This window comes from Canis lupus, chromosome 16 (assembly GCF_003254725.2).
Source record: "Canis lupus dingo isolate Sandy chromosome 16, ASM325472v2, whole genome shotgun sequence".
Lineage (NCBI taxonomy): Eukaryota > Metazoa > Chordata > Mammalia > Carnivora > Canidae > Canis > Canis lupus.
This window is the reverse complement of record NC_064258.1, coordinates 31,110,387-31,128,802: the sequence shown is the minus strand read 5'-3', so window position 1 is coordinate 31,128,802 and position 18,416 is coordinate 31,110,387. Positions and strand designations below refer to the sequence as shown.

Here is an 18,416-nt window from a genome sequence, read left to right as displayed (position 1 = left end):
GTCCTCAGGCATCTATTCATTTTGTGATTGTCTACTTCTATGTATGATTTCATGTATGGAATGGGGGCACTTAAAAAGCCTGCAAGTTACACAGATTTAGGATGGGCCTGTTGATGATGGGAAGGAAGAACAGCAATGTATGCTGTTTCCGGGTGAGCCATGTGAGAGGCAAGGGTAGGAACATGGGAATGTATATTAAAAATATATAAAGCAGCATACCAACATAAATAGAAGATTATTTTGTAATTCTATTGCAATGAGCTCTCCAGCAGATTCTCAGCTCCATAACACAAGAGCTAATTAATTATTGTATTTACAATGCCTTACACGATATTTGGCATACTTTAGGTTCTCCATTAATATCTTTCAAATAACTAATGGAGGTTTTTCCTTGGTACAAAGTATGCCATTTTGGAATTAGAGGCATCTTAAAGACTGTCTCATACAACTGCTTGTACAGTTATAGAAAATTGGTCTCACAGAGGCTACATGATTTACCAATACCATCCAACGATATTAAAAGCAAACAAACTATAAAATTTGGCTCCAAAGATGGATTAGGTATTCATCAACAAGTATTTGAGGAACTTAGAGTTAATAAGTGACACTCAAAAAAGCACCTCCTTTAATTTTGAATTGATAAAATTCAAAATGAACAAATCAGAATGTTTAACCTGATTTACCAGATCAAAGTCTAGGGAGTTTGAAATGAAGGAGGCTCACAAGGAATGACTCTGCTGATGAAAAATAAGGATGGGGAAGGAGAGAAATTATTTTATACTATTCTGCACAATAAGAGCAAGTAACACAATTAATTTATTAAATTGTAGATTATTAGAAATGAGTTTAGACAATCAGTAGATATGGAAAGGAATAGTTTGGGGCAGTTGTGACTGGGTGTGCTACTGAGCTATACAGACTTTGTTATAACTTCCAAGACATACTTCATATATTATATACCTATTTTCTCTCCCTGATATATACATATGGGCTATGTGTGGTTAGTCAGATTATTAAATATCTAAACCTTAGAGTCTTTCTCTGAAAACTGGAGGATATAATGATTATTAGTTAAGAATGAATGGATAACCCATGTGATGCACCTTATGTCCTGAGCACTCACTCTAGGTAGGTAACATTGTAAAGAATAAGCAACAAGCAAGACATCTGGATGGCTCAGTCTCTTAAGCATCTGACTCTTGGTTTCAGCTCAGGTCATGATGTCAGGGTTCTGAAATCGAACTCTGCATTGGGCTCTGGGGTCAGCACAGAGTCTCCTTGTCCCTCTCCCTCTGCTCCTCCCCCACTTCTTTCTCACTCTTTTGAGTAAATAAAGTTAAAAATATTTTTAAAAATTAAAAAGAATATACTATATCTGAATTGAAATTTAAAAAGAAAAGAAAAAAGAAAAAGAATAAAGCAGTAAGTAACACCCCAGAGGGAAGATTGAGCAAGGACTCTGGTACCCTACAATCTCAGTGCCTATGCCCATTCTTCTTTCCGATATGGCTGTAGGGGCATGCTTTCAGATCTTTGAACTTTCATCTTTCATGAAAAAAAGTGTAGGTATGATAATGATTACACCCAGTTTCTCTGCAAGAATTGAGAAATATACATAGAAGAAACCAGCACTTAATTATCCCTTTGTGTATCTTTGGTTCCTTCATCATCTCATTTGTGCTTCTTCTTGATCCTAGTAGCCACCATCCCCTCCACCCCCCATCTCTGCTTTTCCTGGTTGATCGCAACCCATGGCTTATTCCCAAATAACCTGCCTCTTAGGATATCAGTCAAACTCTTCAAACATATGGACTAAAAAGACTCTAAAGTGTTATTCCTCCCTTAAGGTATGCATTTTAATGGCAATCCTTGAAAACTTAAAAGCCTTAAAAACCAAAAGAAATCAATGCTTAATGGTGGAATTTGAAGCATTATGACAGGGGAGAAGGAGCTGAAAGGGATTTTAGATTTCACTGAGTGCAACCAATTCATCTTATGGATGAGAAAACTGAGAGAGAGGGAAATGACAGGTGTCACCTGACAGCCCCCAGCCCATAACTCGGGCAGAAACTCAAACTATAAGGCTCATCATAAGCTGCTCTGCCTCAAGTGCCATGTGCTGCTGAGCAGCAACTACCTTACCACTACAGTAAACATCTCCTGCCCTTCCTACCCACCACTCATATTCAACAATAGCTGGATCAGCTTCCTGGCCCCCAGACACCAGGAGTAGTACTCTTTTCTGGGCATCTCACCCTAAGGAACATTAATACTTTGCACCTAGAGTGGTGAGGAAAATGGTCAATGCCTTACTTGGAGAGTACTCACTAATTGACTGCTGTTAGACAGTGATGCATTATTCAGGAAATTTTCTGTTACAGGAAGGGATGGATTGGCATTCTATTCACTCTATACCACACAGAAGCAATAGCCAAGCCTTAAAAACATAAATGAGAAAAATAGAATATAAAAGTTGGCCATTCCTTTGTCTTGTTTTTCTCCACCCCAAACTAGCTATATAAAGGTCAGGGAAAAGAAGATTTTTCACTTCAAGTATATGCCTTATGTCTGAGTCAGAAACTTGGACTTTAGTTTCTAATGGATAGAAGGAATGTTAAAACTGTCAAGCACCCCCCAGGCAAATGAATTTTCTTGGGCTACTAGAGAAAATCATTGAATATACACACTACAAGGTGACCTATAAAATTGTGCAGTTTAACCAAACTTGAATCTGTTCAGCTCACTCAGTTTGACCTCCAGCTTGGACCCTGGATTGCCCCTACTTGTTACTATAGGTCCTGAGGAACATCAGTTTGATCTTTACCTAAGAAAGGGAAACCAATTGTCCTGGAAGGACCATTTCCAAACAAAGGAAGGTTGGAGAGGCAAAGCAATTAGCTGAGAGAATAAATTATTTAAAACCACAAGTCCAGGAATGGAGGATGGGACAGGGAGTTAGAATCAGGGAAAGTAGGGAGATCATATTTTAGAGACATCAAGGGAGAAAAAAGTAAAAATGATGAGAAGAAACTGCAATAAAATCATCAAAGGAAGATCAGAGAGGAGGCAAGTGAGGAGCATAAAATAAAAAGAATTTGCATAAAAAGGGATTAAAAAGAATTGAAAAAAATTACAAATTAAAAGATCTAATAAAGATTACTGGAAAATAAATGAACATGCAATAAGAAGGGTTCTGCATGGAATAATAAATACATTACAGTACTGCGAGGGGAAAACATCGCAGAGAAACCTCAGAGCGAAGAAAATAAGAGAGGAACAATAATTTAAAGTTCAGCCCACAGAGGAACCAAGAAGATGGAGATAAAAAGGATAAAGGAGGCGAGTAAGTGACAGATATTAATACAATACACAGAAGGCATGAGAGAACCATTCAAAGCAGGAAAGAACCAGGGTAGGTGACAGGCACAGGCACGACAGGAAATGCATGCTGCACATAGGCAGAGCTTCTTTTTTCAAAAAAAAAAAAAAAAATCTGAGAAAGCATTCAATATTGCTTAGATAGCATTGACAGGATGATAAAGGTATTTTCAAATTTGTAATTAAGAGTTTATTCACGGGGATCCCTGGGTGGCCCAGCGGTTTAGCGCCTGCCTTTGGCCCGGGGCGCGATCCTGGAGTCCTGGGATCGAGTCCCACATCAGGCTCCCGGCATGGAGCCTGCTTCTCCCTCCTCCTGTGTCTCTGCCTCTCTCTCTCTCTCTGTCTATGATAAATAAATAAATCTTTAAAAAAAAAAAGAGTTTATTCACGCATAAAAGCAGCTATTGCAATATTAGAAAAGTAAAGTCGGGGACCTTTTTATCTTTGTAAATATCTAGAAAGCCAACTCTGTCTGCATGCACAATTTAACATTATCTACCTCCATGAAGGAAGTACCCTGGGATTTTGTATTCAAATATCAAGGGAAAATGGTTTTCATTTTTCTCTTCATTCATCTGACATGACTTTCAGGACACTTGGAAGAACAGGACTGGCTTCTAAGTATAAGGCTGTCAACAGCATGGTGATTTTCTTGCACTGTACACTTCCTCCGACTTCAAGACCCACGCAACATTCTAAAGTAGAAAAAGAATTGCCTCTGCCACAATGTCCAGGTGTCCCTGTCTCAAGTAGCTAAGTGTCAGCTACTTCTGGCATCCATTATTTTGGACATACCTATATCAGTGCAGCCTTCATAGGTATCAAAACTGCAGGCTGTTGCTTTTAGACAGAAGACTTCTCTCTCTCACCTAAACCATGTGTGGGGGGCTCTCTTCATTCCATTCCTTGGATAAGCCCAACATTATATTTCAAGAATCATCCAGATTTGAAGCCTCAACGAATGTTAGAATAGAAGGAGACTGGAAGTATCAAAGAAGCCCTACTCTTATTTCACAGATGGAGAAGTCAAGGTCAACAGTGATGATATGACTATCTTTATCCAAAGGTGTCTCTAATATATCAGAACCTTTCTACAGGTGGTTTATAAGGAACACATTGAAAACATGTTATTATATTTAGATGGATTGTGTAAAAAATAATCTCTCTAAACCTTCATAGGAAAGTAAAGAAATTAACATAAAAAATGAAGTGCTGTGAAGTACTTAGGTACATGGAAAGGTCAAACATATTTTATTGCGTTAGGTCCAGGGGCATCCAGTCTTCCTTGATTCTCAGTGCCCTTAATGTCTCACTAATTTTTTATGGCATTCTTGGGCAAAAAAAAAAAAAAATCCTAAAAAGTAACAAAAAATTAAAAACAAAAACAAAACAAACAAAAACACCTAGATGTTCAGTTTATTTAGAAAGAAAAAAGACAGGTTCAAATAACCAAGTACTTATTCCTTAACAGCCTATTAGCTGTCTGAAAAAGTAATACACATGAAATGAATGACAAAAAGATATGCTTATTTCATTCTTAACTCCAGTACTAATGGGATGTGTGCCCATGTTGGCCACTGCACAAATTCTCAGACTTGGAATCAGATTGCATATTGCCATCCTCATTCTTTTTCATGCCAGTTTTCACACCATATTTGATTTTTATCATACCTGCCAAAACAAAGGATATATGATATATGCCTTTGAATGGAAAGTAGCATGATTTTGGGTTGAAACTATGAACTACCTCTAGCTAATAAACAGTGTCTAGTAAATGTCAACTATTATTATTTTTACTTTGAACATCTAAAATATCCCATTATGCCACTGTCAGCTCACTGTGGTGTCTTTGTGCCACTTTTGCACTGGGTTTGGGATCCACAGCTCAAGGTCCTTGCTTTGATCTTACAGGATTATTTATTTTTATTAATGATGACAAAGGGAAAGAGTTTAAACCCTGAAAATGAAATCAAACCAGCTACCTTCTCTATTATACTGTATGATGAACAGAAATTTTCTTGTCTCTATATTTTCAGTTAACAGTTTCCTAACCAGCCTGCAGGGTTATCTTCAGGTCTGGAGTCAATCTAGATCTGGACCAAAACTCTAAAGTCATCTAATTAGATCCAAACCATTGAATGCATATTCAAAATTTGTTTTCATTGCTTTGATGAATTTCCAAAGCAGGAGGCAAGAAAGCATATTCTATAAAATATGAAGAACAACTTCAACTAAATTCCTCCTAATAATCTAATCTATCTTCATAATAGTAGTATAGCATCACAGTAATTTCCCTTCTAATACCTGCTTTGATCCTCACAACACCATATGAGGTGGGCAAAGGCATCATCAGTACTTCTATTTGACCTACTGTGGCTTTATAATAAAAGTAGTAAGTAATCAATACAAAAATTGATACATCAGAAGGCTTTATTGCATACCTACCCTATATCATCACCATTATTCCCGAAAATGCAGGATTCAAGAGAAGTATGAAACATGCTTCCTCCCCTAAAGAAGATTTTATACTCACTGTTGTGAAAGAAGGTGCACACACATAAAACAATTAACAAATTATTATAGGAGACAATAGCAGACAATTGTGTTACTGGAACAATTAAAGAATGGATCAACATATAATAACTGGCAGCTGTGCAGGGCTGACAATAAATACAAAGTGAGTTAAGCCAGAGAGAGATTGATGTGGCTGCAGTCATCCAAGAAGCTTTACACTCAGTGCTGGAAGGTCACTGGTTGAGAATCTCAAGGACAATCCAAGTCCACTTATCTAATTTGTATCTGGAATAACTGGAAGGACTGAAAATATTAAGAACACCCATTTTCAGTTACAGTTTTGTTATTGTTGTTAATAGTCAACTGGTAGCAAAGTTGGTGGTTACATACTACTCTTCATATGGCAATCAAGAGATTCTAACTGCAAGTAGACTCAAATAGATGAATCTTTTTCTGTGATTTACTAGAAGTATATTCGGAGTTTAACACAATTAAAATGAGGGCAGGTATTTATTTTGTTTTGTTTTGTTTTGTTTTTAACTAGAGAAAATAGACAAATAATGAGAGAAAGGTGGATAAAAGAGAAATCCTGGAATCAGAATCAGAATTTATGCCAGCCAGATTTAGGAGGAATATTGCATCTCAAAAGTCAGCAATAAGTAAGGTACAGAAAACAATCAACTAAGTCAAAGACACTTTTGGACATGATTTGTATTACACTCTACCTGAAAGAGTAGACAGCATGTAATGAAGAAGCAAGGGAACAGATTCTGGATCTCTCCCCAGAGGCCCGATGGTTTGAGTGGGAATATAAGGTCTCCGATCTCACCATTAGATGAACAACGCAGTCAATGAAAAAAAAAAAGTTACCTTCTCATCAATTACTGTAAAATAATCAACTATCTCTTCCTCACCTCTTAAATGTCATATGGTTCAAAAGCATGTGTGCCCACTTACGTCTTCTTATTCTACACTATCATCCTTGGCCATATCATCTACTCCTACATCCTCAGCTACCATCTAAAATTTAAATGCAAATAAATAAATAAATAAATAAATAAATAAATAAAATAAAATTTAAATGCTACATGAGATACATGCCAACCTTTACTCTTAACCCAATTCAGTGGGGACTGAATATTGGGCATTTCTCTCCGGTAACTCAGTCTCAGTATGAATACATTTGAAATTATTGCTTTCCTCTGTCTGACTGTATGTATCTGTGTATCTCCAGTTTTGTGAATGGGGCATGATCTGCCCAGCCTCCCCATCAGAAGCCTTGGAGTCATTTCGATTCTTCTCTCCTGCTTATGGCCACATCCAATCATTCTCCTACCACTTCTTTTCCTTTTTCTGCCTTCCATCTTTCCTTCCTTCCTTCCTTCCTTCCTTCCTTCCTTCCTTCCTTCCTTCCTTCCTTCCTTCCTCCCCCCCTCTTTATTTTTAAGTTTATTGATCTGCACCAAACTGTACATATGTAATGTATACAATTTGACAAGGTTGAACATATGCATACACCCATAAGACCATCGCCACAATCAAGATAATGGACATATCAATCACCTCCAAAAGCTTTCTTGTGGTCATTTGTTTGTTTATTTCTTTACAGTGAAATATTTAACCTGACATTTGCCCTTTTGACAAACATAAGTGCATGATACAGTATTGTTGACAATAGGTTTTATGGATTATGACATATCTTTAGAACGAATTCATCAGGTACATCAAACTATATACCAATTGAACAATGACTCCCCATTTCCCCCACCTCAAATGGTTATTGCAATAATTAAATGTAATTATCTATACCAAATGTAATGGAAAGAGGCCAGTATATATTATACCTTAAATAAGTGTTACCTAGTATTGGCATTACTCATTATACAGGAAGAGATGATTGGGAGAATAACCTGTGGTGGGACCAGCTAGCCTTAAAAAGGTCACAACTCAAGCAATAATCAAATAAGGAAATTATATGGAAAGTTTTTTGATAAACATGATTTTTTAAAAATATGATGGAAATAAGGTTATATACTAAAATGGCATGGAAAAGACAAAGCACCACATGAATTCATGGTTTTAGCTAAATTCAACACAAAGGAATCCTAAAAAAGTCATTTTATAAAGGAAAATATAAAAGAAAGACCTTTAGCTTGGTATTGATTTACAATGACAGTGGATAAAAGTTATAAAGACAAATTATCAACTCATCCTTAAGTTACAAAGAAAATGAACTTTAAGTTAAATGAATACGTGAATGAATGGATAGGTAGAATAGAATACATATTGATAAAAGGGAATTAGAGTCTTAGAGAGATATAAAATGTTTTAATGAGAATACCTTTTGTTCTAAATGAGCTCAAAGTACTGAGATCACTGATATATAAGCAAAGAACTCTGAGAATGCATAAAGATGTGTAATGCAATTTTCAAGAAGTGGAAGAGGTGAATTTATTTAAATTGCTAAAAATGAGTTTGATATCCATTCTGGTCCACAGTTCAGAACTAACTACTAAAAGAGTATTTTGTGGGCATTTAGGAAAGGAAGTAGGGATCTAATGAGAGAATAGATAGTATCTTTAAAAGAAAATTATCTAGGACAAGGGAAGGGAGAGACTTGGTTTACTCTGACGATTATGTTCACTTTAGGCACCACTTTTTTAGAGTGATAATTTGGAGGCCAATTAAAATAGATTGGAATAACAGGGAGGTTCAAAGAAACACTTATGAGAAGGAATAGTTGGACAAAATTATAGCAAAATTATGTGCAATTTCTAAGGATTGTTATTTTATTGTTATTTTTTAAAATGCATTTCTATATAATCTTAAATATTAGAACTAAATATTTATGGAATAAGCATTAACTATTCCTTCCCTTTTTTAAATGTTTTTTTTTTTCTGTTTTTAACACCTTTATGCACATGTAATTTGTATACCATATAATTCACCCATATATATAATGGGAGAAAATATTTGCAAATAATTTCTGATAAGGGGTTAATATCTAAAATATAAAGAAGTCACACAACTCAAAGGTTAAAAAAAATCCAATAAAAAATGTGCAAAGGATCTGAATAGATCTTTCTTCAAAGAAGACATATAAGTGGCCAACAGGCATATGGAAAAGTGTTCAACATCACTACTCATCAGGTAAATGCAAATCAAAAGCACAATGAGATCATACCTGACACCTGTTAGAATGGTAAATTGTCAATTTCTCCTCTCATTTCTATAAGGCTTTGGGGTCATGTATATTGATGCTTTGTTATTAAGTGCATACCTAATTGTAATTGTTCTATCTTTCTGGTGGATGAATCCTTTTATCACTAAGTTTCCCTCCAATTCTAGTTACATTCTTTGTTTTGAAGCCTTTGTGTCATGTTAGTATAGCTACTCCATTTCTCTGTGGCTACTGTCTGCATGATATAATTTTTCTAGCCTTTTACACTTAATCTACTTTTATCTTCGAATCTAAAGTGTGACTCTTCTAGACAGCGTGTAATTGGATTTTGATTTTTTTGTTGTTGTTTTAATCCAGTCAGACAAACTCAAATTTTTGACTGGATTTTGTTTAATCCATTCACACTTAATATTATTTTTTATATTGTTGGATTTATGTCTGTTGTTTCAGTTTTTCTTTTGTATATGTCTTGTGTGTCATTCGTTCCTCTCTTACTGCCTATTGTTTTACATTAAGCAAAGATTTTCTAATATTAAATTTCTTTCATGATTTTTTCACTTTTTATAAAATTTAAGTTTTTACTGGTTACTCTACAGTTTGCCTTACACATCTTAACTAATCAGAATCAGTTTCAGTTTTCTAGTATCTTAATTTTAGTAAGACACATAAACTTTACTGACATATAGTTCTATTTCTTGTCCTCCCTCTATGAGATGATTATTGTATGCATTACATCTAGTAATGTTACAAACTGAATAATACACTGTGATAATTATAACTTTACACAATTTTGTCTTTTAAACCAGCTGAGAAAAGAGCAAGTATATGTTTATGACTTTTGATACATTTTCTTTTATAACATTTCTGACAGATTCCAGTTGCTATCTCAACTTTGCTCTCGCCCACCATACCTTTCTTTACTTTTAATTATTATTTCCTTTTGTTCCTTAAACTTGTTTATTACAGCTACTTTCAAGTCTTTTTTCTTAAATATAGCGTCTAGTCACTTTTCCAGGAAGTATATGTTGTGTGATTTTTGTTTGTTGTTTGTCTGTTTTTCTGGCATATGGATCATACTTTCCTGTTTCTGTGCATATTCTCTCTCTCTCTCTCTCTCTCTCTCTCTCAACTGGACATTTTAGATAAGATATTGTAGCAACTCTGAGTACTGCTCCCCCTTCTGAGGCTTGTTATTGTTACTTGCTTGTTCATATCTCTAGTACTAGTTACTTTAGTTACATATATCTCTCTTTTAATGTTAAACTTCTGATACTGTTCCTCAAGGAGGCATAGCTTTGGATATGTCCCAGAGCTTCCAGATAGAAGCATATCCTGGACAATCCTTGTTTTTAGCCTTTTGAGAGCCTAAGCTAAAAACCCAGACAAGGCTGCTGTGGACTGTGGGCCGCCAGGGTCGGTGAAGGATCTCAAGACGGCTGGGCGAAAACTTGCTCTAAAAACCATTGACTGGGTAGCTTTTGGGGAGATCATACCCTGAAACCAGAAGGCCATTGCTAACTCCCGGAAATCCTGGAATGAGATGCTTACCTCCAGGTTGGCTACTCTTACTGAGAAACCACCTGTTATCGACTGGGCTTACTACAAGGCCAATGTGGCAAAGGCTGGCTTGGTAGATGACTCTGAGAAGAAGTTTAACGCCCTGAAGATTCCTGTGCCAGAGGATAAATACACTGTCCAGGTGGATGCTGAGGAAAAAGAAGATGTGAAAAGCTGTGCTGAGTTTTTGTCCCTCTCAAAGGCCAGGATTGAAGAATATGAAAAAGAGCTGGAGAAGATGAAGAACATAATTCCATTTGATCAGATGACCATTGAGGACCTGAATGAAGTCTTCCCAGAAACCAAATTAGACAAGAAGTATCCATATTGGCCTCACAAGCCAATTGAAAATTTATAAACTTGAGTTGAGGAGAAAGCCTCGGCCCTCATATTATAAACTTTGGACATTAAAAATAATCATATGGTAAAAAAAAAAATGGCCAAGCCCACTTAGACTTCTCACTTACTCACCTGAGAGTTAAAAAATGAGTTTTGTTTAAGCCACCATATTTGTGATTATTATGTGTTAATAGAAAATTGATAGGGTTAACCAGTCTCCAGTATTATCCTATTCTAATTTATTCTCTGAGGAATCTTTCTAAAAGGGAAATCATATGGTCATTCTTCCTTGCTTCCCAGCAACTTTAGAAGAAAATTTGAATTTAGCATAACATCCAAGGCCTCACCAAATACATCACCTTGCTCAAATCGAATGGTGAATTTGCACCCTTTTACTAAGCTAGGCTGCCATCCATCTCCATGTGATGGTACAAAACACTCTGGTCCCTGCATGAATTTAAAATGAAATGTGAACTCTTTACTTTCATCAGTTAGCATCTACAGTCTGCTCTTCCCCTCTACTTCCTGAGTTTATCTAGTATCATTTTCCTCTTACTTATTACACTCCAGATGCACATGTTTTCTTCATGTAGCCTTTGGATTTCCTCTTCCGTTGATTGAAATGCTTTTTCCAGGTCATTGCGTGGCTGGATAATTCCTTGTCATTCAGATATTACCTTAAATGGCACATCTTCAGAGATGCCCTCCATGAATACTTCATCTAAAAGAGCCCTGAGGTCACTCTCACATCATCCCATTTTACTTTAATCATACCACATAACTACTGATATATTTTCTTGATTATTTTATTTGCTTCTTTCCACTCCCCCACCAACATATAAACACACACACACACACACACACACACACACACACATGCTAAAATACTGGCTCTATTAAAATAAATACCTAGATCATCTTGTTTAACTACATCCTTACTTTCTAGAAAAAATCACATAGTAGGCACTCAATGGTTGAATGAAATTAACTGTGATTGTCATCACTGTGGGTACAAGGTCTCTAAGAATGGTTTCACAGTGCCCAACCTGCTCAACCATACAGAGGAGGCATCCACTGAGGGGTAAAGCACAAAAAAAAAACAGCCCTGTTTTACGACTATGATTTAATCTTCATAAGAGAGTTATAGAGCTATTGGAGTCAGTAAGATGTTTTTACCTGAACCAATTTCTCCCAGTGCTCAAGATTATATGATGTATTGCCTTAGCAAAAGCCTTGATCACTCTCATATTAGAACTGTGGCAAGTATTTTATCTGCAGAAAGTCAGGGTGGGGGATAGTAGCTGATTTATTCAGTAGGATAATATAATTACACTAATTATTGTCTTATAATAAATTAGCAGTAATCAAATTCTGTAATGAAGATGGTCAGTACTTTTGGCCTGGGAACCAGAAAGCTGAAATTCATTGAGTAATCTATAAAATAGATATATTAAGGAGTATATTTTTCTAAAAGCCTACCTGACTAATGTTGGCATAGGGTTCTTTATTAAAGCCAATATGAATCATTCGACTCATGCAAGGTGAACTCTAAAACAAACTGTAAAACAAGTTACATTTTAATAGTCATAGATACCAAGTACCAAGAAAATTGGTATTTGAAATAAGAGTCAGTGTATTTGAAAGAAGATATTTAGTGGCTTAGGAGTTTGAGATTCATTGGCATAGGAGTGAAAGGTTTTCTATGGGAAATACTTTGGTGACACATGTCAGCAAAAATGGAATGAACCTCAATCACTGAGTGACATTTTCTAAAGGAAGTCATCTCTAGATCTGGTATTAAACAATCATCGCTGCCTGCACAGTTTCATGCAAGTTGATTAAAACTCACAAGCCTTAATTTTGACTTTTGTAGCACAGAGACAAAATAATAATAATAGCAATGGCCTTCCCGTCTCACACAATGGTTTGGGGCTCAAAAAACTAGAAGATCTAATATTGTAAGTTTCAATACATTATTAAAAGTAAGTGTTGCATTTTACGCAGTGATGCTATGCAGATTTGCTAGGGATTGAGTACCCAAACTCAGAGTAATACTTAAATTTTGTTTTCACAGCATCAATGGTGGTGAAAATCCAATAAAAATTAAATAGAATATAAGATATATTAATATTACATATGTACCTACTGGTTTTCTCCTTTATAACCCAGGGACACTGAGGCACTGGGATCAGAAGCCAGTGTAAATTTCTATAGCTAGGTTAACATAGCAGATCACAAGGTTGCAAACCTTCATCCCCCCATGTTCAAACTTCAGAAGTACAGTATAACTAAAGAATTTCTCCTTGCTCCTGAATGGGTCTCTTGCCATAAGGTTATATCTGTCGTATGGCCTTGTGCTTTTCATCTCTGCATTCCCTCTCCATGTGGCATTTCTGTTACTGCTTCTAAGTCCCTAAAGGCCTAAGCAACAGCAGTCACAGCTGGCAGGAGTGATTTCTATAAAGCATTACAGGGTGAAAGGTGCTTCATCCACCTACAATGCTATCATTAGCAGCCATCTCAGCAAAATCAGAGTTGAGCCTCCTTCTAGTGTGTCACCAGCTGCAAACTGCTGATATTTTTTTGATATGGATTTCTTGATTGTTAAACTAGAATAAAATGTATATTGCTTTGATAAAAAATGCATGTGGAAAAGCTTCTTATTTGAAGGATTAAAAGTAAAATCTGGTTTTGTTCTAATTTCCTTCTGTTCTATTTGAACAGCAGGAGTACAGACTTACTTTTACTATCCTTCTGCTCAGAGCAATGGGATTTTGATATTAAACAAAAGAAGGGATTTACTTCAAATATCCAGGCATAGGCCAAGGAATCAGAGCTATGAGTCAGTGATGTGAATATTGGACTTTGTTACATGCAGCTCTACAAATTTTTTCCTTAATTGACTCAGTGACTGCACAAAAGTTCATTTACCGTAATCAATATTACTTTACATTGTGCCTCAATCAAAAACTACTTTCCATGGTCAATAGCAATTAGACAGATGGAGAGAAATGGCAGTATCAATGGTGATGAAACTCAAGATTTATACCTGCCACTCTTCTTTAAAAATATATATATATATATATATATATATATATATATATATATACCTGCCACTCTTCTTTAAAAAAAAAAAAATATATATATATATATATATATATATATATATATATATATATATATCAGGGAAACAGCTAATTGCTTATATTGAATCTGCTACCTTGCCAGAAGGACTTAGAATGGGCATTGGAAAGAATCCAAAATCCCACAGGTCAGGAAGCTGAGATGAAAAATATCTCTAAAACTTTATCTCTGATGTTGTCTTAAGTTAACCAAGATCTAATAAACAACAGGTAAAACACTGAAGCAGAAGAGCCAGGAAAGACAGAAGTAGAATATAAATTGGTATCTTGTAGATATTTCCAAATAAATAAAATAAATTCACTGGAAAAGGAATTTATAGGGAGTTGGATCTGGTTTTCATAAAGAACGATGGTTGGTGATTATTAGAAAGATAATGGAGATAAAAGAAATCATAGCAAGAAGCACACTAAACAGAAGTGATGAGAAATGAGTGAGCACCTATAAAGAATTTGATGGTTTGTCTGAACAAACATAGGGAAGTATTTACCTTCTGCTGTCATATGCCAACCTGACTATACTTATGCACATAACACCTCAAACATCTGCTGCTTTGCAATAGGTTTCCTGATTTTTCTCTTTGGTCCTTTTTAAAAAATCTCTATTGGATGGTTTAAACCAATAGTTTCAGGACAAGATGGTAGTGACACAGAAAGTTTACTAAGTGTTGTTAGAATCAAAATGGGACAAGTTAAGTCAAACTAGGAATAGGACTGGCATTGGAAGTCAGGGAAGCAGTAGTAATGGCACCTTTGAGCTGCAGCAGAAGGAGATGGAGACTGAGAACCAGGCCTCACCAGCACAATAAAAGTAGCCAAGTTTGATCAAAGAAAATAAGAAAACAAAACTAAGAGATCAATTCTAAGCTACAAACATGTTGGTTAATAATGTAACAATGTCTTGGATCTGGTAATCTAGATGAAGTTTACAGGATAGCATCCTTATAACCCAAGTCACTGCAAAGCATCTAGCCTTGGGGAGTATAAAATATAAAAAAAGACATACTTAACCATCACAGCTTCCCAATTTTTCTAGAGATTTCTTTCCATAAAAATAGTAGTTCCTCCAGAAAAGAAAGGGAGGCAGGGAGAGAGGAAGAGAGGAAGGATAAAAAAAAAAGAATCTGGAAATGCTCTCCTTTTTCAAGAAGTTTTGGAGCTGTCTGCAAATGCTTACAAATACTCATGAATATAATCTCCCTTCATATTGCTCAAGTGACCCTCAACTTTCTTTGACCATCTGTCTTCTAGCTTCTGATCTTGTCAACCATCTCCATGAGAAGAATCTTTTGAAAATGCGATGAAGGGCCACCTGGGTGACTCAGTCAGTAAAGCATACAACTCTTGATTTTGGCTCAGACCATGATCCCAGGGACCTGGTATCGAGCCTTGCAACTGGCTCCACATTCAGTGTGTAGTCTGCTTGAGATTCTGTCTCTCTTTCTCCTTCTACCCTTCACCCTGCACTCACTCTCCCTCTCTTTCTCTCCCTAGAATAAATAAATAAAATGTTTTTAAAAATAAAGAAAATGCAATGAGTTGGGTAATCTCATTCTACTACCTCAACCCTTTTAATAACTTCCCATTTTTCTCTGAATACATTTAAAACTTCTAATGGCCTGGGAGGACCTGCAAGATATGCTTCCCTCACCTCTATAGCTTTATCTCCTGCTCCTCCCTTGAGCTTTCAGTTCCTAATACAATAAGCACTTTATCCAAGGGCTTAACATCTCTACTCCCTTCTGTTGAATATTTTCCCCAGTGCCTGTGAGACTAATTTTTCTTACCAGATGATTTGCTGGTGTTTGTCCTGGAGAGGGATAGAATTAGCCAGAAGCCCTGATAATCTCCCACCATACTTCTTTTATTGTATGCAAATAGCCATTTGTGGGTGTTCGATCTTAATCCTTAGTGGTAATAATTCACCAATGAGCATCTGATGGGAGTTTAGGAAACCCTGAAAAGAAGAAAAGAGGGAGACAGATGGAAAAGCAACTCGTATGTGTATAGTTATAAGAACAAAAAATTATCAGGGATTCAGGTAGGAATAATAAACTAAAAAGAGACTATTGTCTACAATAGGAAAAACCTAAGGAAGCCATGAATATGAAATCACAAAAGTAAAGTTCCAATGGGTTTAAAAAGTCAAAGAGAAATTGCTGAACAGGATTTAAATAGCCACAGAGAGCCAGTGAACAGAAGCAGAGGAGAAAGCCCAGTGCTGCTTATATTTTGAATTGATTTTTATGACATAAGAATAGGAAAATGAGCCAGAGTCTTTTAAATCTTTTTAAAAAATTATGATTCTTAAAAACTTGACTAGTGAGGAGATTACCATTCAAGTCAAGCTCTCATTGGTCCAAAACTGAACTGCATTAACGTTCTTCTTATATTCCAAGGGGGCAAAACAGATACTAGCACTTCAATGTGCTATTTATTCTCTGCAGCACTGTGCCTTTCATCAATGATCGTTTATCAAAAACAATGCTTTATGTACAATGCACACACATCTTGTTGAAAACAAAACAATGCTTTTACTGTTCTAGCTTCATTCAGGCATCTAGTACAAGTTTGCTGTTGTCTTAAGCTTTATTATGTCCCTACCTTCTCACTTAACAATAACACAAAGATCCAATTTATAACCACCCGGATAGTCAGGGGCATTTGTCTCTCACAAGGATATACACAAGTGTGGGAGGCACAAGTGGTTTTGTGGCGCTTGTCACAGTCCATTGGAAGTTGAAGATGAATCAACGACAAAGAGGACATTTTAAATTATTTTGATTTCAATTTACTGCTACACCCACAAGTTTCTGTAAGTAATAGGGAAAATAAATAATCATTCTGTAACGGGAAAACCACCCATCCTTTACACCAACCAAAAGGGCTGTGATAATTAATGGGGACCTTCTGTGAGGCTACATTGTGAATTTAAAACCATCACAAACAGCACTAATACTCTGAATTCAAAACTGAACTCAGGTGATTTTCTTATTTGGCTTTATTTGGCTTTATTTTTCTACTGAGCCATGAACCAAACAAAAGTTTTGGTATTTTGTTTCTTTTCTAATGTCTTAGTGAAACAAGATAAATGGAACAGAATTTATATAGTTCCTAAAATGATTCACTTAGAGCAGAACTAGAATAAAAAAAATTCATAGACTATAATAACATTTTCATTCCAGTATTTTCAATTATGCTATATAATCAGGATTTCTTTGTAAATACTGGACCCTTGAGCAAGACAGGGGTTAAGGCACTTTTGACTCCTCAAAAACTATGGAGAGCCTTCATCAGAAAACTTACCAACAACATAAAGTCAATCAATACCTATTTTGAATGCTGTATGTATTATATACTGTATTCTTATGATAAAGTAAGCTAGAAAAATGTTATTAGAATCAAGAGAAAATACATTTACAGTGCTGTATTTAAAAAGAAACAAACAAAAAAAAACTATCTGTAAGTGGACTTATGCAGTTCAAACCCACTTGTTCCAGGATCAACTGTATGCACATATAGGTGTGGTGTGTGTGTGTGTGTGTGTGTGTGTATACGTACCGTGTGGGTATTAGCTATTTGAAGATTGATTTGGGAAGTATAAATGAGTAACCATATTTTTCTCTTTTTACAACTCTGTAGTAAATGAAATAACATGTAAGTAATTTATTAAAGAGCTTAGTACATTAGAGATCCTTGATTCATGCTAGTTCTTTTCCCCTTCTGGATACTAGTTAAGAAAGGAGTGAAATAAAGTTCAGTTGTACTAATTATGTGTTCACCAAAATATGTAAATACCTGCTGTATACTAGAAACCTCTAAATAAAGCATTTTATTTGCTCTTTACAAATGAGCATTGTAATTCCCAGTTTAAAGAAAAAGAAAAGTTAGTAAATGCTAACTCAGCTAAATGCATAGAGCTAAAAAAGGGTGAAGGTGGCAGGGATGAAAATTTGTACCTGGGGATTTTGACTCCTCTTACAGGTTGAATTTTTCCTCCCAAAACAATATGTTGAAGTCTTAACCCCTACGACCTCAGAATGTCTTATTTAGAAAAGGGTGGTTGACAAGATCATATGAGAGCAGCATGAGCCCTTAATCCAGAGTGCCTGGTGTCCTTGTAAGAAGAGAAGTGGGACACAAAGGACAAAGTGTCTATGTGATGATGGAGCAGAGATTGGAGGGACACATCTACAAGCAAGGAACACCAAAGACTTGCAGCAAACACCAAAAGAAGTGAAGACAGATTCACCCTCTACTGTTTTCAGAGGGAGTATGGCTCTGCTAGCACCCTGATTTCAGAC

At 35.9% G+C, this 18,416-nt stretch overlaps 1 pseudogene; it reads left to right on the top strand.

Annotated features, from left to right (window-relative positions):
* The first annotated feature begins 3,315 nt into the window (after window positions 1-3,315).
* On the top strand, window positions 3,316-11,013 carry LOC112671407 (ATP synthase subunit d, mitochondrial-like; annotated as a pseudogene).
* Window positions 11,014-18,416: the final 7,403 nt, after the last annotated feature.